The 24,936-nt window shown below is 41.1% G+C and overlaps 1 protein-coding gene and 1 non-coding gene across 2 annotated transcripts in view; both read left to right on the top strand.

The window, feature by feature from the left end:
• LOC141652765 (uncharacterized) overlaps window positions 1-24,936 on the top strand; it is a 275,045-nt gene that overhangs the window by 92,633 nt on the left and 157,476 nt on the right. The window lies entirely within an intron of this gene.
• Window positions 15,389-15,495, top strand: LOC141654448 (small nucleolar RNA R71). The gene has a single exon (XR_012548007.1). It is a non-coding gene; the product is annotated as a small nucleolar RNA R71 (small nucleolar RNA).

Here is a 24,936-nt window from a genome sequence, read left to right on the forward strand (position 1 = left end):
AAGATCCGACGTCCGACCAAAACATAATACTTACTTTTTTTTTACTTCTTTTAATTTCATTTGGATTGTTTGCGACTTCTCTTATTTTTTAAATGCATTTTTTTGTATTGCTTTTTATTTCCACGTGTCATACCTTGTATTGCTTGATGATTTACTAATAAGATTATTCTTCGCTTTGACTATTTTTATTCTTATAGTTTTATAGTAGAAGTAATAATTTTACAACAATTCTTGCATATGACGCTTGCACCCTGTGCATTTTGATCCGAAAAATGTCTTCTTTTGGTTAATACGAATATTAGTATAGATCCCGCGCATTTTGCGATTTTAGATAGGGATATTAGAGAATTAATTAGAAAATGTTTGCTAAAAAAGTGTTCGTGACCATCATGTTTATTTTTAAAAATAAAAGTAAAAAAATATTTCTATCACATCATACGTATAATTAGTGCAATTTCATTTATGTAACAAAATAAGAATATTCTATTAATTTGTCTATATGCAAGTTGAAAAAATATTATCCCTTTTTTAAATGACATTGAATTATTTATTGTATGGAATTAAATCAATATGGCCCAGTTATAAGCCTGACAAAATGAAGCCCAAAGCCCAATTATAGAATAATTCATTTAGGCGGGAAAACTTTAAGATTTCTTATTCTTTTAATATAAGGGGGATTTGTTAATTACGGAGCAATTTTTGTTAAGAACACCAAAATGAAAATCAAAATTGCTACGTCCGTAATAGTCAACTCACCCCTATATTATTTATGAAGCTCTTTCACTCGCTCCAGAGCAAAGAGCGGGGGAAGGGGAAGAAGAGCCATTTGCCGGTGTCGGCGAAAGTAAGTAGTACACCCGATTCACCTGGTTCACCTGATTCAAAGGAAAACTAAAGTCAAGACGCCCATTTCATGAGTTCATGAGAAGGTGCTCGGTCGAGAAGGTGCTGAGTTAAGTGACTAAGAATGTAATTAAATTCTAAATAAGATGAGCACAAGAGTTGTGTGTATTAAGGAAAATACAAAGATCTCGTAGATATTATTCCATTGTATATTCTTCCGTATATTGTTTGCTTATTTTCCAAGTCTTGTATTTTTTGTAATTATCTTAATCTTCTAGCTCAACCCTAGATTGTACACTAGTATATATAGATGCCTTGTTATTCATTCTAATTCAATTGAATATATTCTGTTCCGGGTGTAATTCCGAAGCAAGTATTTGTTACCACCCGTGCTTGTAGAATGACGTCTTTGATTGAATCCTCCTTTCGGTCTCCTGAAACAATGAACAAACTGAGGGCTCGGCTTTGGACCGAGCGAACTCACTCCGACGCTCAAGTCAGTAAACTTAAAGAGATAAGTTGTGTGTTACTTGGCGAAGTATATTTTGTAGAGAGATAAGGAAGATATTACCAGATGAATAGTGATTCTTAGGTTAAATTCTGGATCCTTTCCTCAATGAGGGTTGAGGAGTATTTATAGACTTTCACCTTTTGTCACGTAGTGGCCAAGTGGCTAGCAGGTGGAAAGACTGATCTACCCTCAGCCGAGGGACCCATGGCAGGCCGGCGGGCCCTGTTGACTCGCCGCCGAGGGGTCTTGGATATGAGTTCGCGGATGTGTGCCCCGGCTGGCTAGTTGTGCCAGCCGAGACCCAAGAGACAGGCCGACGAGCTGCGTCGGTTAGGCTGCCTAAGTCATTGACTTGCTTGTGGATATCTTTGACCTTGCTCAATATGTTGACTCGGTCAGCGGGTGCAGAATATGCCACATCATATTCTATTTTCTCACATGGTATCGAACCTATAACGATCTCCATTTCCCTCAATTTTTCGTCTCTTTGCTTTCCTCTGTCTGCTAATTTTTCTCACAAAAATTCATCATGTCGAGTGCTACTATCCCGAATTCTACGGATGCCTCGTCCCCCTTTATCATCGTCAATTTTTCTCAATGTCCCGAACCTACCTCTCAAAATTATCGGGCTTGGTCCACTCAAATTACCGATCGTTTTCTAGGCTATGATTTATTATACTTTGTTAATGGGAGTCATCCTCCTCCTCCCAAAACGGTTGTCACGAACATGAAGGAAAGTTCAAATCCCGCCTACTCAACCTGGCTCCATCAGGACAAATTTATCAGTGGTGCCCTTCGTGGTACCATCTCCAAAAGGATCACCCCCCTTCTGCTCCAAGCAACAACGTCTCGCGCAATTTGGACAGCTCTTGCTTCGACGTATGCTAACCCGTCTTGAGGTCATAACTTACAAGTCCGGAACTGTCTTAAAAGTATCACCAAGACTATCCAAGATATCACTGACTATATGCAGGCCATCAAATCTACCACGGATGACCTTGCTCACATGGGGAAACCTATGGATGATGAAGACATCATTGCCCATGTTCTTGATGGTCTTGATTTTGCGACTTATCGGCCGATCATTGAAGCTGTGTGTGCCCGGGATACCATAATAACCTTTGATGCCTTACATGAAAAACTATTACAACACGACCTTCTTAACCCTCTCACTGCCACTATCTTATCACCTCTCCTCACCATTGCTCTCACTACCACCTATCGTTCCCATAACCGTCATCCACCAAAACAGCCAACCTCACCTGGAATACTCCCTCTTCCCACGACACAACCTTCTGCCTCTCCCACTCCTCACACAGCCGCATGGTGGTCTCAAGTTAAACCTCGCAAGTGCACGATTTTATCATTGTACACTTTAAAGGGTCGATCCCACAAGGAGTAGGTGGAGTACTAATCGTTCTAATTCACAAGCTTAGCTAAGTCGATAAATAACAAAGAGAGGGGGGGGTAACAAACTAACACTAAACTAACAAATTTAAAGACTATAAACTAGACAAGGAAAGAAGAAGCTAAAAGATAAAGGATAGATCAAATAAAGAGAAGGACTAGAACTCGGTTCTCCCACTAATATGAGTAATTCCACATACTAATCGTCTCGGCTAATCAAAAGGGGTAGAAAGGTAAGGGGGAGATGGCTCTAATTCGCCTAGAACCTCCCTTCCGGTCTCGCAATAGGACACTAGCTACTCCGACTAACCTCCCCTCCCGGGTTCGAAAGCCGGTATCCCTAACTCAAAATCCGACAACCCCAAGAACATGCATTTTCCCAAGGAGGTCAAGTAAATGGTCAAGGTCATTAAGCACTCATCATATTCCGGGTCATCCCACTCCTCCTTCCGGCGGTCGATTTCAAACGCTAGTCTAGAGGCACCCTCCCTCGGTTCTTCCTTCCGGTCTCAACCTTAGTCGGTTACAAGGTCAAGTTTCGGGTACTCAACTTACAACCTAACCAACTTCCGTTGGTGGTCAAGGGTCACAAGTCGACACTACCCAAAACCCAAACCTTAAACAAGCAAAACCCTCTAAACTACCCTCACCAATTTTCCCCACAAATTAGCCTAAATGATAATTAGTTAGTGAAATTACCCATATCGGGTCAAACCGAGTCCTAGAAGGAGACTACTCACTAATCATGTCTCTAAAGGCTAAATAGACAACAAAGATCGAATCTTTAAACATAAACATGGATGGAAGATGAATTCTACTTCTAAACATTCAACAATCCAACAATAATTAAGAGGAAAGGTGGTTTAATCTAATAACAAGGATGAACAAACTAAAAGACACAATCTTTAGCAAAATCAACTCAAAGATTAAGTCTTTGAGGACAACTACCAAGGGTGAACAAAGGAAAGAGAAATAATGAAAAGATAAACAATGAAAAGATGAACAATGGTGGAAACAACAACAATCAAACAACTAGGATGCCAATTTAATCAACAACAATCAAACAAACATGAAGGAAAAAGAAATGTAAACAAATGGAAATAAGGAGAGAAATAATACCAATCCAAAAAGCAAGAAAGGAATTATGATGGAATAAATAAGGAAAAACTTTCAATCTTCTTCTTACAACCCAACTTCAATCACAAATTAATTGAAGAACTAGTCTAATTAAGGAATGATTAGAAAAAGGATTAACAAAGTTTGAAACTTGAAAGGGAAATATTCTGAGATCTAGGGTTGTGTCTACAAGGGGTTTAAGGAGAGGGTATTTATAGGCTTGTACAAGATTAAGAAGAAAAGAGGAGAAAGGGAGAAAAAGCCCAAATTTCGCTGCTCGATGTGTTTTGCCGGTAGACCGGCAACCGGTGCTCCTACCGGCAAAACCGTGCAATTGAATAAAACATCTGGCAACTGTGTTTTGCCGGTGGGCCGGCTGCCGGCCTGCCGGCAAAACACTACCTTCAGCTCTTCTTCTTCTTCCTTGGTGTGTGCTATACCGGTTGACCGGCTGCCGGTGCTCCTACCGGCAGCGAGGTCAAGCTTCTTTTTCCTCTAAAACTTCAATTAATTCTTCCTGCTGTGTTCTGCCGGTGGGCCGGCTGCCGGCCTGCCGGCAGAACACAACGCCCAGTGATTTCTTCAACTTCTGGCATGTCTGAGGGGGTGCTTTGCCGGTGGGCCGGCTGCCGGCCTGCCGGCAAAACACTGCCTTCAGCATTTCTTCACCTCTTCTTCATGTAAAGGCAATGGGATGCCTTTCTTGCCCCAATTCCTCTATACTCGGGTCGGTTTCTGCAAAAGGATACACAAAATAACAAGTATGGGGAATGGGCACAAAATGCAAGGAAAAGCACCCGAAACCGACTCGATACGAGTCGGAATGCATAAAAGAAAGAGGGGAATTAGAAGTAAATTAATCGTATATCAAACCTCCCCACACTTAAGCCTTACTCGTCCCGGAGTAAGTCCCAAGACCAATGTACAAACCATTATTATGATAGATATGGAGAGTGGGTGCACAATATAAGCATCACTCAACTAAACTACTACCTAAGCCGATCGAGTATTAGCGCACTTAACGCCCCTTCAACTCGCAATTTGACACTCATGAGGGAAGAGTGCCCTATTGCAAGGCAAGTTGGGTCTTGCTACAAAACTTTTGACACATTCATCATGATAGCACGTAATCAATAAATAGAATGCATCTAACAAAATGATCCACTTTCCTCATCTAAGCGGCCGAATTTTTAAGCAACTAAACGTGGTCGTGGTCGGGAGTACCGTCTCAGAAGTTCCAACGGAGGTGCCAACCCCCTAAGCATGACTCAAGCAACCCTCGTGTGACCAATGCTCAAGAAACACATTCAAGAGCGGGGAAATGGGAAGTAGGCAAGTCCGAAGAGAATTACCGAACCGACACGAGATTCAACCACGGGCCCATGACTAAGGGGGCCTAGGCAACGACATCCTCGCGGTTTTCACTCGTCACTCAATGAAAGAACAAGGTGATTTTTGTGCAAAAAGTAACCAAAATCACTCTCCTAGCTCGACTAGCGAAAACGTGCCCGCAATCTAATGTGTAAGATCGTCCTATGTCCAACGAAATGCAAACAAAAGTAAAGTGCACACGATATGAAGCAAGGGTTGTAACGGGGCTAGGGAGTAGGTCAAAACGGGATTGGTGCAAGCACCGTTTGGATATGTGGAGTTCAAATCAAGAATAGCCGACACATCAAAAACCCATTTCTTATTGCAACACATGAGACACGTCTATGCCGTAACATAGAATTGATTACCAAAACTATGCAAAAATTGCATAAACCCAACTCAAATTGGAAAAACTTGAAAATACTCCTCTTATTTCAACACATGAGCAACGTCTACACCCTAACAAAAACTCGGTTTCCCAAATTATGCAAAAATTGTGTAAACCCGACTCACTTTGGAAAAACATCAAATTGCCCTTTTATTTTAGCAACGGCTTTTTCTACCCCGTTTAATGATGAGGAGCGGTGTTGCTTGCCTTTTTCTTTTCTTCACAACAAATATATACAACACAAGTAACTCATTTTTTTTGGATTTTTCATTACTTTTTCACTTTTCTATTTTGTTTTTCATTTCTTTTTCAAAACCTCTTATTTATATACAATGCCAAATGTACATCGAATTCCGACCCAAGTGGACATGTACACTATCCACCATCAAGGCCCAAATCACCTCCTACAACACAACTACAAAACCGACCAATTCTTGATTAAGGAAGGGTGGTTATGGGATGTAGCTATTTTGGTGGGTTTGCCAAATGAATAGGCTAAGGCTCAAAGGGGGTGAAACAAAAAGGGAGATAATGCAAGGGACAAAACATGGCTATTCGGCTATGTGAGGTTCATACAAACTGATTTTACTTCATATCACGTGCACAAAATGTAATGCAATTTAATGGTCTAAGGACAAAATGACACACTTATGCGTCATGATGTGACACGCCTCGCGATGAGGCCTACTCTCAAACCTAGATGAGGGCGGGGTATGAATGTACCCACCCTAGGAGGCTCTACCCTTACCTTTGAGTAGTTAAGTCGAGCCTTAGGTCTAGCCTACGGCTTTAGGTCTCACAAGGTCGGTCCGAACTCAATGGTCAAGCCCACTTCCTTTGGCTAACTAAGAGGTCACGGGTGCGAGTCACGGGGAGAGTAAAGGCACAGTTGGACGCATGACTCATCACGGGGGTACTTGGTTCCCTTCCTAGACCACATTTATGCAAAACATTTATATACAAACGGATGTGAAACTTTAAACTGAAAAACAAACATATATACACAAGAACATATGCATGCGAGAATCGAAATTGAACACAAGGTAGACATGCAACAACTTTGACTAATCCTAGCAGCATATCAACACCAACAATCCACAAGTTCCCCAAGGGAACATCCAAGGCACAAAATCCCATTCTCCATCAAATATACAAGATACAAAAAGAAAGAACGGTAAAGGAGTAAGAGATTAGAACGAGTTTACCAAGCGACTTCTAGCTCCTTTTTGCCTCAAATGGTCGATGTCCATGCCAAAGGTTAGCCAAACATATATATACAATGCAATATTTTTGTATTTTTCAGAAATTTTTCAATTTTTAGGCATTTTCTTGCTTTTTCTTAAATTTACAAGTAGATAATGGTATGAACAAATATAAACAATATTCACAAAGTGGATATTTCCCTCCCCACACTTGAAATGTACATTGTCTTCAATGGACAAAAGCATAGGGAGTGAATAAGAAAAAGAAAGGAACATATTTTTGTATTTTTAATTTTTGAAATGAAAATAACATATTTTTGGTATTTTTGTTTTTTGGAAATTAAAATGCATGTTTTTTGGTTTTTTTTTTTTAGGCCCTCCCCACACTTATTCATTTACATGGGAGGGCAAGTCGGAAAATTAAAAGAACTTGTTTTTGGCTTTTTAAATATTTGGAAAGAAATAACATGTTTTTGTATTTTTTTAAATAGGTGGAATTTCCTCCCCACACTTATTTATTTACATGCTTCCTATGGAAATAAATGTGTGGAGGAAATCCGAAAATTAAATACGTGTTTTTTTTGGTGATTTTTTTGTTTTTTCAAATTTTTAGTGGTTTTCAATTAAGAATGCTATGCATGATCTATTCTATATGCAATATTGAAATACGATGCAAGCTATACTATATGAATGCAATAACTAAATGTGACAATATATTACATAATTGAAATCTAATGCAATTCTATATGAATGCAACTAAGTGAATTTCTAACTAAATGCATGCGAGAATTTAAATATGAATGAGAGAATTTGGATTAAGGGAAGAGCTCGTACTTGTCATTTTGGATTGAAAAGGGAGGATAATAGGCCACCAACTCGGCCTCTCGGGACTAGGAGTCCATCTCATCATCATCATTATCATCATCATTTTCTCCGGTATTTAACTCGGAGCCTTGAATTAAATCCTCGGGGTTGAAGGTGAAGTTACCTCCACTACCGCCGGTACCCATGAGACCTCCCGTGAAGTCTCCACTCATGTTCATAACACCGCCATCACCTCCCGTGAAACCACCACCGGATCCCGACGCACCCACATCACTAGCAAAGTAGGGCCGGACCCCTAACCATTGGGCATCACGCCCCTCCGGACGATACTCGGGCCTAGGGGGGGAAATAGGGGCGGCAAAGTAGTCCGGTTGGAGGTTAAGACCTCCGGGAACAAACTTCCCGTCCTTGGGGTAGTTCCCGTCGGGCCAAGTAAAGTAGGAAGGATGAGGGTCATCATAGGGGACGTAATCCCGTCTACAAAAGTCGTCGTAGATCGGGTAGGAACCGGTGGCTTGATCATAGTAAATCCGGTCCAATTTCCGCCCCATAATATCCCTCTCACTAGCGGCCTTGGCCGTGGCAATATCCATCCTCTCCATCCACTCGGTGAGGGAAGGTGGCAAGGGAGGATAGGAAGGAGGGTTCGAGGAGGACCCCTCACCTTGTTGAAATTGCCACGGTGGAGGTTGATGAGTTTGTGGCACTTGGTATTGGAGGGTGGAAGGAGTGTCCACTCGACGGTCCCGTGAATATACACGTGGAATTATAGGAGGAGGTTGGTCGGTGGGTGGTTCTTCTTCAATATCAAGGAGGTATAAATCCTTGTCCTTTTCAATTTTGATGGCGGTGACATTGGGAAGCCGGATTGAGTTCTTGTAATTAATTTGCCAATATTCATGGCCGTCAAGGGGGTTCTCTTTGAGCCACGTGAGGCTTGTGGTCAAGTAATGCTTTGTCAAGTAAGTGTCCCCGGGTATCCAATTCATGGTAGAAAGGTCTACCGGACGGTCCAAATTTCGGGCAATTCGGGTGATCATGCCACCCACATGTATCGGGACTTTGTGCCCCGGAGAACTTGCAATCTTTGATAGGTTAAGGGCTAGGTAGTGAGCCACATTAATTCTGAAGAGGGTGGGTTTTGTGAACAAGTAGGAACCCAATATTTCAAGTTCGTGGGTCCTAAACACCCATGGCTCATCCACCGCAAGAACGGTGCAACCCATACATCTATGCCACACCCGAATGACGGGGTTGTGGCAACTAATCGCGGGCCTTTTCACCCCAACTTTATCATCAAGGCCCGAAATCGCTTTCCATACACGGGAATAGTGAAAATCAGCGGGTGGGTTATGAGACGGCGCATTTTCCAACCCAAAAATGCTAGCCAACCGACCCAAAGTAATAGTGTGATCCCGGTTCATGAGACGAAAGCTAAGGATAGCTACCATATTCGATTGCCGGTGTTTTGTAATCTTTAGACTACTCAAAAATTCCCAAGTAATGCGAGGGTAAGTATACTCATGCATTGTAAATATTCCCCTCATGCCACACCCCGTAAAGAGAGCTTTCGTCTCCCTAGCTATCCCAAGAGTAGATAAGGAGGGATGATGTAAAAACTTAGTCGGGGTAAGGGGACGATTTTTGAAGAGAATAAACTTACCCTTCTGAGTTTGTGTGGCAAACTTAACCGTAGGAAAGTCCGGATCGGGATTTGTATCACTTGCGGCTCGAGCAATCAACTCCGCTTGATCCCTTGCTACATCCGCTCTTGTCCTTCTTCCGGCCATAGTGAAGATTAGAGGTGATTTGGTGAAGGGTGATGGAGGTTTGATGGGGATTTGAGGGAGTTAGGGTTAGAAAGGGGGAAAAATAAGGAGGAAATGAAGAAGAAGAAATGATGAAATGAATTAGAAATAAGGGGTTATCGTGGTTTATTTTGGTCTGCAAAGTGCGTTTTGCCGGTTGGCGAACCGACAGCCGGTCTGCCGGTAAAACACACGCCCCCTTTTTCTATTTTTTCGAATTTCCTTCTTTGGATTTTTGACCTCGCTGCCGGTGGACAAACCGGCTGCCGGTCCACCGGCAAATCACTCTCCTCCCTCGAAATTTTCCCATACCAGGTGTGTTATGCCGGTGAGCCGGCTGCCGGCCTACCGGCAAAACACTACTCCCCTCATAAATCAACCTCTCATGACTCAAGGCATGAGTGTTATGCCGGTGAGCCGGCTGCCGGCCTACCGGCAAAACACTCTTCTTCACCAGTTTTTCAATTTTCTTCAAATCTTCATGTGTCTCCAGCCGGTGGGCCGGCTGCCGGCCTGCCGGCAAAACACAACAATACTTCAATTTTCAACAATTTTGATTTGGCCTCGCTGCCGGTAGGGGCACCGGCTGCCGGCCTACCGGCAGGGCACTACACTCAGCTCTTTTCACTTGTTTTTCTTTTCAACTTGCTCAACTTTCCTCAACTCGGGATCCGAGCTTTTTCATTGACCCCGGGATTCTTGTTTTCCACAGCTACGCCGACGCATGATGTCGGGATTTCGGGTCAACGAAAATAATGCTTGTTTTCTTCAAAAGTGACCTCCGTCACCAATCCAAATAGACAAAGTACGATTCCAAATCTCTCACTACTAGTCTAAAATGCAAGCTATATACAAATCATATGGGTTGCCTCCCATGTAGCGCCCTTGTTTTATGTCGTAGGCTCGACCAAGTAAACAAGCCAACAATTTTCATGATGAGGACGGAAAAATCTCAATTCACTAGAAAGGTTTCAAGGATCTTCATTTCCTTTTGGACGGGATTGCCAACGTGATAGTGCTTTAATCTTTGACCGTTTACTTCAAAAGTTCGGTCTCCTTGGCTTATTTCAACCGCCCCATGAGGGAAAGATCGGACAACGGTGAAGGGTCCGGTCTACTTCGACCTCAATTTTCCGGAAAAGAACTTCAAACGGGTATCATATAGAAGAACCAACTCACCCTCCTTGAACTCTCTTCTAATGATGCACTTGTCATGAAATCTTTTCGTCCTTTCTTTGTACAACTTAGCATTCTCATAGGCTTCTAGCCTAAATTCTTCCAATTCATTCAAGTCAAGAAGTCTCTTCTCACCGGCCGTCTTCAAGTCATAGTTGAGATGCTTGATGGCCCAATATGCCTTGTGTTCAAGTTCAACCAGCAAATGACAAGCCTTGCCATACACCAATCGGAATGGTGAGGTACCGATCGGTGTTTTGAAGGCCGTCCGGTAAGCCCACAAAGCATCATCAATCTTCAAGGACCAATCCTTTCTTGACTTGTTCACGGTTCTTTCGAGTATAGTCTTCAACTCTCGGTTGGAAATCTCGGCTTGCCCATTAGCTTGGGGATGGTAGGCAAGACTTTTCCTTTGTTGCACACCATACTTTTTCAACAAAGCTTCTAATGCTCTCTCTCCGAAATGCGTACCACGATCGCTAATGAGGACTCTCGGGACCCCAAACCTTGGAAAAATGATCTTTTGAAGTAGCTTGATCACTTCCTTAGCATCACAAGTCTTGGTCGGGATTGCCTCAACCCATTTGCTTACGTAGTCGACCGCCACAAGTATGTACTCATTTCCGAACGAGGTTGGGAAGGGACCTTGATAATCTATCCCCCACACATCAAAAAGCTCAACCTCAAGCATGAAATTCATTGGCATCTCATGTTTCCTTGTGATATTTCCACTCCTTTGACATTTATCACATCCTTTAACATAAAAGGCAACGTCACGGAATAGAGAGGGCCAAAAGAAACCGCATTGAAGTACTTTAGCGGCCGTTTTCTTGGAGCTTGCATGGCCACCACAAGGTAAGTCATGGCAATGGCTCATTATGGAGGTAGCTTCCTCTCTTGGAACACACCTTCTTGTCATCCCATCGGCACAAGACTTATACAAACATGGGTCATCCCAATAATAATGTTTCACATCGTGAAAGAATTTCTTCTTCTTGTGATAGTCATAATCATGTGGTATTATCCCGGAGACCAAATAATTGACAATATCCGCATACCACGGTGCTTCACCCAAACTTAGGGACAACAAGTGGTCATCGGGCAAATAATCATTGATAGGGAGTCCATTGTCAATATTGAGGTTGATTAGCCGGGATAAATGATCGGCCTCCACATTTTCAACTCCTTTCTTATCCCTAATTTCCATGTCAAACTCTTGGAGAAGTAATATCCACCTAATCAATCGAGGCTTGGACTCCTTCTTGATGAGCAAGTGTCTCAAGGCAACATGATCGGTGAACACTATAACCTTAGCTCCCACCAAGTAGGTCCGGAACTTTTCCATTGCAAAAACCACGTCCAAGAGCTCCTTTTCCGTTGTTGAGTAATTTGTTTGAGCATCATCAAGAGTTTTGCTTTCATAGTGAATTGCATGCACCTTTCCATCCTTCCTTTAGCCTAAACCGCGCCCAAGGCATGATCGCTCGCATCACACATTAACTCAAACGGCAAGCTCCAATCCGGAGGTTGTATAATCGGAGCACTTGTCAAGGCTTCCTTCAACCTATTAAAAGCATCAAGACATCGGTTAGAGAACACGAAAGGAGTATCTTTGGCTAACAACTCGGTCAAAGGTCTCGCAATCTTAGAGAAGTCCTTGATGAAGCGGCGATAAAAGCCCGCATGTCCAAGGAAACTTCTCACCCCTTTGACATTGGTGGGAGGTGGGAGACTAGCTATGACCTCGATCTTAGCCTTATCAACTTCTATTCCACGATTGGACACTATGTGTCCCAACACAACACCTTCTTGTACCATAAAATGGCACTTCTCCCAATTAAGTACAAGGTGAGACTCTTGACACTTGCTCAAAACTTTCTCCAAATTCATTAAACAACTTTCAAAACTTTTCCCAACAACCGAGAAATCATCCATGAAAACTTCCATTTCTTGTTCAATGAAATCGGAGAAAATTGACATCATAGCTCTTTGAAAGGTAGATGGAGCATTACATAGCCCAAATGGCATCCTCCTATATGCATAGGTGCCAAATGGACAAGTAAAGGTGGTCTTTTCTTGGTCACTTGGATGGATGGGGATTTGGAAAAATCCCGAATAGCCATCCAAGAAGCAAAAATAGTTGTGTTGAGCTAATCTTTCTAGCATTTGATCCATGAACGGTAAGGGAAAGTGATCCTTTCGGGTGGATTTGTTCAACTTCCTATAGTCCACGCACATTCTCCACCCGGTTACCGTCCTTGTAGGAATCAATTCATTCTTGTCATTTCGCACTACCGTCATGCCTCCTTTTTTGGGAACTACATGAACCGGGCTTACCCACCTACTATCCTAAATTGGATAGATAATGCCGGCGTCAAGTAGCTTAAGGACCTCTTTCCTTACAACCTCTTTCATTATGGGATTAAGCCTTCTTTGTGCCTCAATTGAGGATGCGTCCTCATTTTCAAGTAAAATTTTGTGAGTGCACAAAGAGGGACTAATCCCCTTGAGGTCACCAATAGTGTACCCAAGGACACCCTTGAACCTCTTGAGCAAAGAAATTAGTTTTGAGGTTTGGGTGTCATCAAGTGCACTATTGATGATGACGGGAAAAGTGGAATTGTCACCTAGAAATTCATACTTCAAAGAAGAGAGAAGAGGTTTAAGTTCAACCGTAGGAGGAGGCGTGGAACTCTCCTCCTTCTTACCGACTTCTAACACTTCAAACTTGGGAGCTTGTTCATGAATTGGAGCCGAATCCAACATCCATACATATGCAAGAGTCTCAACATCTTTGTCATCGACCTCATACCCACTAACAAGACAAGTCTCCAAAGGATCCATAGAGGAAGCTTTTGGGTCATGCTCCTCCATGGGATTCTCAAGAATGTCTACAATGCAACAAGTGTCACCTAGAGATGGAGCTTCCATGGACTTGTGGAGTTCAAATTCCACTCTATCTTCACCCACTTGCAAAGATAGCTTCCCACTCTTTACATCGATCATAGCTCCACCGGTGGCAAGACAAGGTCGCCCCAAAATAATAGGCACATTGTAATCCTCGGGCATATCCATAACAAAGAAATCACATGGTATGACAAGCTTCCCAACAACCAAGGGTATATCTTCAATCACACCAATGGGAAATTTAACCGACCGATCGGCTAGTTGAAGTGAAACTCTAGTAGGTTTCAAATCTCCCAAATCAAGCCTCTTGAATATTAAAAGTGGCATGAGGCTCACACTAGCCCCCAAATCACACAAAGCTCTTTTAATAGCCACCCCTTGGATAGAACAAGGGATTGAGAAGCTACCCGGGTCTTCTAACTTGTTTGGAAGCTTGTTGGTGTGAGTAAGAATAGCACTACATTCCTTAGAGAGGTTGATGGTTTTCACCTCTCCATTCTTCTTCTTCAAAGTGACAAGTTCCTTAAGAAACTTGCCATAAGATGGAATCTCGGTAATCATATCAAGGAAAGGAATAGTGACATTCATTCCCTTCAATATCTCAACAAACTTCTCATATTTCTTTTCAATCCTAGGCCTTGCAAGCCTTTGTGGAAAGGGTACCGGTGCTACATACTCCCTTGGTGGTGGAGTACATTCTTTGGCCTTAGTTGCAATAGGCTCATCTTGCTTTGGAGGGTCAACCATCTCCACCTCCTTAGACTTCTCCACCATAATCTCATCTTCTTCCACAACTTCAACCGGGTGCTCTTTCACTACTTCACTAGACACCCTATTCCTCTTCCATTTAGGAGATTTCTCAACCTCCTCCAATTGCTTCCCACTCCTCAAAAATACCGCACTCACCTCCCTTGGGTTAACCGTATTACCCGGAAACTTCCCCGGATTTTGAGCCAATTGACTCAATTGTTGAGAAATTTGTGCTACATGAGTTTCCGTAGCCTTTTGGGATGCTCGGATTTCATCATTAACCCGGTTTTGTGAGGCAATGTGGTTATCAAGCTTTGAGTCGGATTTTTGATTTGCAATAACCAATTGTTCAAAAGCTTGTTCCCAAGATGGTTTTTGAGGGGATTGGAAGTTTTGGTTTTGTGGTTGGAAACTTTGGTTTTGTGGTTGATTGAAATTTTGCCCCTTGAAACCCCCAAATGGTTGTTGGTTTTGGGTGATGAATTGTTTCCCTTGGAAACCGGGTGGAATTTGTCTTTGGAATTGAGAGTTTTGATTGAACCTTTGTTGTTGTTGAGGTTGGGAAGTGGTTGGATTTTGAATGTTTTGTGAAGCATAAGACAAGAAAGGGTGAGTTCTTTTTCCGTTGACAAATTGGTTGTTGTTATTATTGTTGAACCCTTGCCTTGCACTAGTGGACTCCCAAATTCCATTTGCTTGCTCATAGCATTCCTCTTGGAGGGGTGCAATCAAGGGACACCCAATGGGAGTATGCCCTTGTTCATCACACAACTCACAAGACAAGACTTGCCTCATATCGGAGCCTTTAGGTTTTGAATTGAGCAAAGCAACTTATTGGGTGAGTTCATCTAACATTCCTTTAACTTCCACATTCAAAACCGAATTGGAATCCTTGTTCTTGCCTTTTCTTGATTGCCGATCACTTCCCCATTCCATAGTTCTTGAGGCCATCTCCTCAATTAGCTCTTTTGCCGCTTTATGCCCCAAAATGTCCAAGGCACCTTTCCCCGATCCCGCATCCAATGAAAGCCGAAGGTCTTGGGTCAACCCTTTGTAAAAGTTGTTCACTAGCTCGGCCTCGGAAATGCCATGGTGAGGGCATAACCGTTGGAGCTTCTTATAACGTTCCCATGCCTCATATAAGGTCTCATCCTCTTCTTGAGTAAAGCTTTGTAGTTCACTCTTGACCTTGGCCGTTCTTGATGGTGGGAAATATTTGTTCAAAAATGCCGATGCCAACTCATCCCATGTCTTGAAGGAATCCGGGTCACAATTCTTCAACCAATCCTTGGCCGAACCCCTAAGAGAACGGGGGAACAACCTAAGGCGAACCGCGTCATCGGAGACCCCATTTGACTTGTACATATCACAATTTTCAAGGAACTCATTTAGATGATCGTTTGGGTTCTCCAAGGGACTTCCTCCAAATTGGTTGTCTTGAACAAGGTTGAGCAAGACATTTTTGATCTCAAAGTTATTAGCTTGAATTCTTGGCCTTTGGATACTAGGATTGACTATGTGCTTAGGAGCCATAGTCTCTCTTATCGGTACCGGATCACCCATGGTGTTCGGTTCTTCTTCTAAAACCCCAAAAGGATTTTCAAACACTTAGGTAGCTTCTTGGTGATTAACTTCTTCAATAGGTGGTGTATCAAGTAAACCCCTTCTTCTTAATGAATTAAGTCTTCTTGCCGTGGCTTCAATTTCGCGGTCAAGTTGATATGTTGGTTGACCTCTTCTTCGTCGCCTACTCATGCAAAAGACCTAAGCACTTGAAAGAAAGGATTAGTAACAAATGACTTAGTCTAAACTAGAACAAAAACGATTAATATCAAGCCGTACTCCCCGGCAACGGCGCCAAAAACTTGGTGGTCTCAAGTTAAACCTTGCAAGTGCACGATTTTATCGTTGTACACTTTAAAGGGTCGATCCCACAAGGAGTAGGTGGAGTACTAATCGTTCTAATTCACAAGCTTAGCTAAGTCGATAAATAACAAAGAGGGGGGGTGGGGTAACAAACTAATACTAAACTAACAAATTTAAAGACTATAAACTAGACAAGGAAAGAAGAAGCTAAAAGATAAAGGATAGATCAAATAAAGAGAAGGACTAGAACTCGGTTCTCCCACTAATATGAGTAATTCCACATACTAATCGTCTCGGCTAATCAAAAGGGGTAGAAAGGTAAGGGGGAGATGGCTCTAATTCGCCTAGAACCTCCCTTCCGGTCTCGCAATAAGACACTAGCTACTCCGACTAACCCCCCCTCCCGGGTTCGAAAGCCGGTATCCCTAACTCAAAACCCGACAACCCCAAGAACATGCATTTTCCCAAGGAGGTCAAGTAAATGGTCAAGGTCATTAAGCACTCATCATATTCCGGGTCATCCCACTCCTCCTTCTGGAGGTCGATTTCAAACGCTAGTCTAGAGGCACCCTCCCTCGGTTCTCCCTTCCGGTCTCAACCTTAGTCGGTTACAAGGTCAAGTTTCGGGTACTCAACTTACAACCTAACCAACTTCCGTTGGTGGTCAAGGGTCACAAGTCGACACTACCCAAAACCCAAACCTTAAACAAGCAAAACCCTCTAAACTACCCTCACCAATTTTCCCCACAAATTAGCCTAAATGATAATTAGTTAGTGAAATTACCCATATCGGGTCAAACCGAGTCCTAGAAGGAGACTACTCACTAATCATGTCTCTAAAGGCTAAATAGACAACAAAGATCGAATCTTTAAACATAAACATGGATGGAAGATGAATTCTACTTCTAAACATTCAACAATCCAACAATAATTAAGAGGAAAGGTGGTTTAATCTAATAACAAGGATGAACAAACTAAAAGACACAATCTTTAGCAAAATCAACTCAAAGATTAAGTCTTTGAGGACAACTACCAAGGGTGAACAAAGGAAAGAGAAATAATGAAAAGATAAACAATGAAAAGATGAACAATGGTGGAAACAACAACAATCAAACAACTAGGATGCCAATTTAATCAACAACAATCAAACAAATATGATGGAAAAAGAAATGTAAACAAATGGAAATAAGGAGAGAAATAATACCAATCCAAAAAGCAAGAAAGGAATTATGATGGAATAAATAAGGAAAAACTTTCAATCTTCTTCTTACAACCCAACTTCAATCACAAATTAATTGAAGAACTAGTCTAATTAAGGAATGATTAGCAAAAGGATTAACAAAGTTTGAAACTTGAAAGGGAAATATTCTGAGATCTAGGGTTGTGTCTACAAGGGGTTTAAGGAGAGGGTATTTATAGGCTTGTACAAGATTAAGAAGAAAAGAGGAGAAAGGGAGAAAAAGCCCAAATTTCATTTGCTCGATGTGTTTTTGCGGTAGGACCAAGCAACCGGTGCTCTACCAAGCAAAACTGCAATTGAATAAAACATCGCAATCTGTGTTTTGCCGGTGGGCGCTGCTTCACCTGCCGGCAAAACACTACCTTCAGCTCTTCTTCTTCTTCCTTGGTGTGTGCTATACCGGTTGACCGGCTGCCGGTGCTCCTACCGGCAGCGAGGTCAAGCTTCTTTTTCCTCTAAAACTTCAATTAATTCTTCCTGCTGTGTTCTACCGGTGGGCCGGCTGCCGGCCTGCCGGCAGAACACAACGCCCAGTGATTTCTTCAACTTCTGGCATGTCTGAGGGGGTGCTTTGCCGGTGGGCCGGCTGCCGGTGGGCCGGCTGCCGGCCTGCCGGCAAAACACTGCCTTCAGCATTTCTTCACCTCTTCTTCATGTAAAGGCAATGGGATGCCTTTCTTGCCCCAATTCCTCTATACTCGGGTCGGTTTCTACAAAAGGATACACAAAATAACAAGTACGGGGAATGGGCACAAAATGCAAGGAAAAGCACCCGAAACCGACTCGATACGAGTCGGAATGCATAAAAGAAAGAGGGGAATTAGAAGTAAATTAATCGTATATCACCGCACCTTTCAAGGGGAAGTGTCAGTGGTGTCGCAGTAATATCTCATAATTTCTAACGCTGCACTCGGCCAAGTACACCGAGTACTCGACCAAGTGGAACCTTACTCGACCGAGAGAGGGACCGAGTGGTGGCTGGTCTTTTACACCAGCTCCTGTTTTAAGTCACTCGACCGAGTGCCACCAAGCACTCGACCGAGTGCCCCGTCGTTGTCCACCTTTTACACGTGAAGAGTGGTAGGTGTCTTTATCATTCTTAAACACTCTTTTTCAGATTTTCCCCCCTTATTTCCTCACCAAACCTTATCCAAACATCTCTCAAAATCCCACAAAACACTCCCAAATCATATCCTCAAGATTTCCACCATACTTGCACTACGCCAAATCTGACCATCAATAACGAGCGTATCACAACGGTTTAATGCATACAATAATGACACTTAGATTACCGTTTTCAAAATATTGGCGGAAACCTGGAACGCGCTAATAAGAATAACGGTTTTCGTAAACCGTTGTTATTATAATATGACAACGGTTGTTTAACAAACCGTTATAAAAAACGTTTAACGGTTTTCAAAAACTCGTTATAGAATCACCCTTATCAATGGTTGTTAGACAACCGTTACCAGTTTATGAAAACGGCATTTCGAAAACCGTTACTAAATTAACACCAGCAACGGTTTTTGGTACCCGTTGTTATGTTATAACTACGGGTTTCTTGTAAACTTTATCATTTTCTATTATGAAAGAACGGTTCCTCTGTACCCGTTGTTATTTATCATTTACGGGTTAAAAATAACCGTTGTATACTTTTTTCAATGTTTAATATTCAACCAATGCATGTATGATAAATAATGAACCGTTGCATGCATTGTTTTGTTTGACCATTATTACTATCCGTCCATTATTATATTCACACATGCATACATATTTTCCTATAAATATCACTTATAATGTGATCAATTAACCATATTCACCACATCAAAGTTCAATTAATCATAGCCAATAATTTAATTAAAAATATTACACTTCGATCACCATGTCGTCGTCGTCTTTTACACCAGCCGAATCACAATCAAATACCCGCTATGTCCATCCTATTACCTGTATTATACACAACCTTCCAATCAAATATGATGACAATGGTAAGGCTTTTTGGAGAAGGTTTACTTGGATGAGAGATATGCTTCGTCAAGGTGGTTATACGAACGTTAAAAAGGTCCACCCAACTTGGACTAAAGTTCATGGTTTTCTTGGTTACGCAATGATCGAGTTTGAAGGTTTTGGGAAGAAGCTGGAATCTTTTCGTCAAGCGAGAAAACTCCAGGTAACATCAAGGATTATGATGCCAGGAAGAAAAATTATTATACGGATGATGTGTTACAAGCGCAATATTTATGGATTACAACCGATTGTGACATTAATCTATTAAGAACATATCGGCACTATATTGACACTATGCCTCATTCATGGGAGGCGGAACAAGTGACTCCTAATAATCCACATATTGAATTTCCAATATTTATCTCAATCGCAGGGGAATTATAAAATGATTATGTTGATTAATTATTATTATTATTATTCTAATTAATGTTGTTAAAACCGCGCGTCTTTTAATTTCTTGTTATGTATGTGTTTTTCTTGAATATGCGTGGTAGTGTATTTTATTGTCTAATTATTTATTGCAAGTTACGTAGGTTTAAAATATTTGTTAATAAGTCAACTTTTACATTAATTAGGTAATTAATGTTTAGGAATTAATTATCAACGGTTTTGAAAAAAATTATAAATGTGACTATAAACGTAGTAGCATCCTTTACTAAGATCCATTAATCAAATCACAATATTTCATCCCCATTACACAAACTTGAAACAACATGGCAATGAACCCTAATTTTATCAACAACAAAGAATGGCTTACACAAACGATTGCAGATGATGAGGAGGCTCTCGCTGGGTTTCCCGCCGATCAACACCCATTAATCAAAGCATCCCTTGAACATCAACGGAATTATTGGGTTAAGAGGCGTGAAGCAGTCCGGCTTGTCAAACAAGCCTCAACATCATCATCATCATCATCTTCATACCCTCGTCGGCCTATTACTCGCAACTTGGCTGCAGCGAGAGATATGTTGAGTTCTGCTCTTCCAACCTTATCTCCACATGCAAGCCGTGTCCTTCCATATATTCAATGTATGTTTATTAATTACTCATTGGGTCGTATTTAGGAAACTAATTAAGGAAAGAAGTTTTTAATATATGCATTAATTACATTGGGTTGTGTATAATTTTGTCTTGAGTTTCCATTTTTCCCCACTTGCTATCCCAGTTGCCTTATTGTGAGAGGAGCAATATCCGTCACAAGCTTGTGACGGATCACAAATTCTCATTTATGACGGACATATCCGTCACAAGCTTGTGACGGGTCAAATATTATCCACTTGAGTAGGTAAAGACAAACATTTTGTGATTCTCTAGACTTGTCTTATCTACACAAGTGGGAGATACTTGACCGGCATAAGCTTGTGACGGATTTATCCGTCACAAGTGAGACTTATTGGTGACGAATAATGTCCGTCACAAGCAAGACGCTTTGTACTAACTTAATATTCCCTGTAACACCCCCATACTCCAAGTGCCTTACCAGGACCACATAAGGCATGGGAATACTACCATCTCGGTTACCCGAGGCAATGAATATCAAATAGACCATAAAAGAACGTACTTTAATAGATAAGCTTAAGTGATTACATAACAAAACCAACTGTAAAGCAAAGTAAAACTGTTCTAAAACTAAACTACAACTAAAGTAACAAAAGGTCTCATGTATGTCGTCTATCTAAGGCGATATATGGACTGAAGCAGGCACCGCGTGCCTGGTACAACGAACTCACCAACTACCTTATCACGTATGGTTTTCGTCAGTCCTGCTCCGATCCCTCTCTCTTCCTTTTCAACCGCTCTAACACCATTATTTACCTTCTCGTTTACGTCGATGATATAAACGTCACTGGACCTCTATCCCCTCATCTCACTGCCTTCTTTACTTCCTTCTCCACTCGTTTCTCCCTAAAAGATCTAGGCTTCTCATCGTATTTTCTGGGCATCGAGGTCACTCCCACACACTTTGGTCTTACACTCACTACTCAAACCAAATACCTTCATGATCGCCTTTCTCGTTACAAGATGGCCAATTGCGAACCATCTCCCACTCCCCCACTCCCCCCCTCCCCCCCAAGGGTGGTTTCCCTATCCCAAATGCCACTAAGTATCATGCCATTATCGGCTCTCTCAAGTACCTCTCTCTCACCCATCCCGACATTGCGTTGATCACTGTCAATAAATTATCCCAATATATGCAAGTCCCACACACGGCTCGTTGGCTTGCCCTTAAGCGTCTTCTTCATTACCTCAAGGGGACATTGTATGTTGGTCTTCGTTTGTTTCGTGATTCCCCGCTTTTGTTACATTCCTATTGTGATGCCGACTGGGCGGGCGATAAGGATTATTACGTTTCCACCTCGGGTTACATTGTCTATGTTGGAAAGAATCTTGTCTCTTGGGTGTTTCGTAAGCAACGTACTCTTGCTCGCTCGTCTAATGTAGCCGAGTTTCGCGCCATTTCCGATGCTTCCGCTGAGTTATTATGGGTACAATCATTGCTCATTTGGAGCGAGTCAAAATGTATACATGCCTCCTGGTTGCCAAATGATTTTGAGGGATTAGTATCTGATTTGCCGGATACTATGAGATTGATGCTGATATGCCTTAACTACTACTTTGTGCTCTCCCACAAAGAAAATCATACGAATATCATTACGAAAATAACATGGCAATTATTAATGCGATGATAAACCCAAAAAAGTCAAATTACACAAATGATATGAATATCGGCAACTTCTGTATGTAGGAAAGAGTCGCAAGTTAATACATGTATTGCTCACTATAAGCCAGCTATATGTAATAAGCAACGTGCGAACGAGTAGTAATTATTAAATATGACATACTTTGTAGTAGAGAAAGTATTAGAGAAAGAGGGCTTATAAAAAGAGAAACTGAGAAACACAATACGATATCAAACACATTAATTACCGAATATTATTAATATTGTATACAAAAAATACACTGCGGTCATTTGAAAATATAATACTCCGTAACTTTTATCGATCATGAAGGCGATGAATATTCAATTCAAGATGGTTATGCTATTTGTTCTTATCATCCTTTTTTTGGGTAATTATTACTCCATATTATTTGAGTTTAAATGCATATACCCTGAATTATTATAACATTTAATTTGATCCTTAAATATTTGATTGTTACTAATTTTTTATTTGTGGGTGGCAAAACTATCTACAAACAATATATAGGTAAGGAAGCAGATGGATGTACGGGTTTGAATGAACCATGCGGCCTTTTCCAACGTTGTTGCGCTGGAACTATATGTAGTGATGACCCGAGATTCAATAACGGAAAACCCACCGAATCAAAATGTCGCCCTAGTATGTACATAAAATTTCGTTCAAGCATCTAATTAATCTACACTTCCTAGCATTTTACATTTTTAATAAGTTTGCGTTTATTGTTAAAGTATAAAATCGATCATAATAATATTTTGCAGATCCTCTTTCAAGTTGCAAATATAGAGGGGAAAAGTGCGGGGGAGGTAGTGGCATTTGCTGTGGGAAGTTGAACTGCGGAGGCTTTTTGGTCCTCTTTTGGAAGCACATGCGCATGATATGGTGTTCATATGTTGCATGGAAAAGATCCGACGTCCGACCAAAACATAATACTTACTTTTTTTTTACTTCTTTTAATTTCATTTGGATTGTTTGCGACTTCTCTTATTTTTTAAATGCATTTTTTTGTATTGCTTTTTATTTCCACGTGTCATACCTTGTATTGCTTGATGATTTACTAATAAGATTATTCTTCGCTTTGACTATTTTTATTCTTATAGTTTTATAGTAGAAGTAATAATTTTACAACAATTCTTGCATATGACGCTTGCACCCTGTGCATTTTGATCCGAAAAAAGTCTTCTTTTGGTTAATACGAATATTAGTATAGATCCCGCGCATTTGCGCAGTTTTTAGATAGAGATATTAGAGAATTAATTAGAAAATGTTTGCTAAAAAAATGTTTGTGACCATCATGTTTATTTTTAAAAATAAAAGTAAAAAAATATTTCTATCACATCATACGTATAATTAGTGCAATTTCATTTATGTAACAAAATAAGAATATTCTATTAATTTGTCTATATGCAAGTTGAAAAAATATTATCCCTTTTTTAAATGACATTGAATTATTTATTGTATGGAATTCAATCAATATGGCCCAGTTATAAGCCTGACAAAATGAAGCTCAAAGCCCAATTATAGAATAATTCATTTAGGCGGAAAAACTTTAAGATTTCTTATTCTTTTAGTATAAGGGGGATTTGTTGATTACGGAGCAATTTTTGTTAAGAACACCAAAATGAAAATCAAAATTGCTACGTCCGTAATAGTCAACTCACCCCTATATTATTTATGAAGCTCTTTCACTCGCTCCAGAGCAAAGAGCAGGGGGAAGGGGAAGAAGAACCATTTGCCGGTGTCGGCGAAAGAAAGTAGTATGCCCGATTCACCTGGTTCACCTGATTCAAAGGAAAACTAAAGTCAAGACGCCCATTTCTTGAGTTCATGAGAAGGTGCTCGGTCGAGAAGGTGCTGAGTTAAGTGACTAAGAATGTAATTAAATTCTAAATAAGATGAGCACAAGAGTTGTGTGTATTAAGGAAAATACCAAGATCTCGTAGATATTATTCCATTGTATATTCTTCCGTATATTGTTTGCTTATTTTCCAAGTCTTGTATTTTTTGTAATTATCTTAATCTTCTAGCTCAACCCTAGATTGTACACTAGTATATATAGATGCCTTGTTATTCATTCTAATTCAATTGAATATATTCTATTTTCTCACATGGTATCGAACCTATAACGATCTCCATTTCCCTCAATTTTTCGTCTCTTTGCTTTCCTCTGTCTGCTAATTTTTCTCACAAAAATTCATCATGTCGAGTGCTACTATCCCGAATTCTACGGATGCCTCGTCCCCCTTTATCATCGTCAATTTTTCTCAATGTCCCGAACCTACCTCTCAAAATTATCGAGGTTAGTCCACTCAAATTACCGATCTTTTCTAGGCTATGATTTATTAAAGTTTTTTAATGGGAGTCATCCTCCTCCTCCCAAAACGGTTGTCATGGACATGAAGGAAACTTCAAATCCCGCCTACTCAACCTGGCTCCATCAGGACAAATTTATCCGTGGTGCCCTTCGTGGTACCATCTCCAAAAGGATCACCCCCCTTCTGCTCCAAGCATTAACGTCTCGCGCAATTTGGATAGCTCTGTCTTCCACGTATGCTAACCCATCTCGTGGTCATAACTTAAAAGTCCAGAACTGTCGTAAGAGCATCACCAAGACTACCCAAGATATCACTGACTATATGCAGGCCATCCACTACTACAGAATTCATCAAGGACATCAGTGGATGGACATCGGATTTTTGAAAAAACAGATGTAATAAGTTTGCACATCGGATTTTTATAAAAGTCTGATGTAATTATATTATATGGACATCGGTTGTTATTTTCAACCCATGTCCATTATAATGGACATCGGATTAAATTACA

Source organism: Silene latifolia, chromosome 4 (genome assembly GCF_048544455.1).
Source record: "Silene latifolia isolate original U9 population chromosome 4, ASM4854445v1, whole genome shotgun sequence".
NCBI classification, from domain to species: Eukaryota; Viridiplantae; Streptophyta; class Magnoliopsida; order Caryophyllales; family Caryophyllaceae; genus Silene; species Silene latifolia.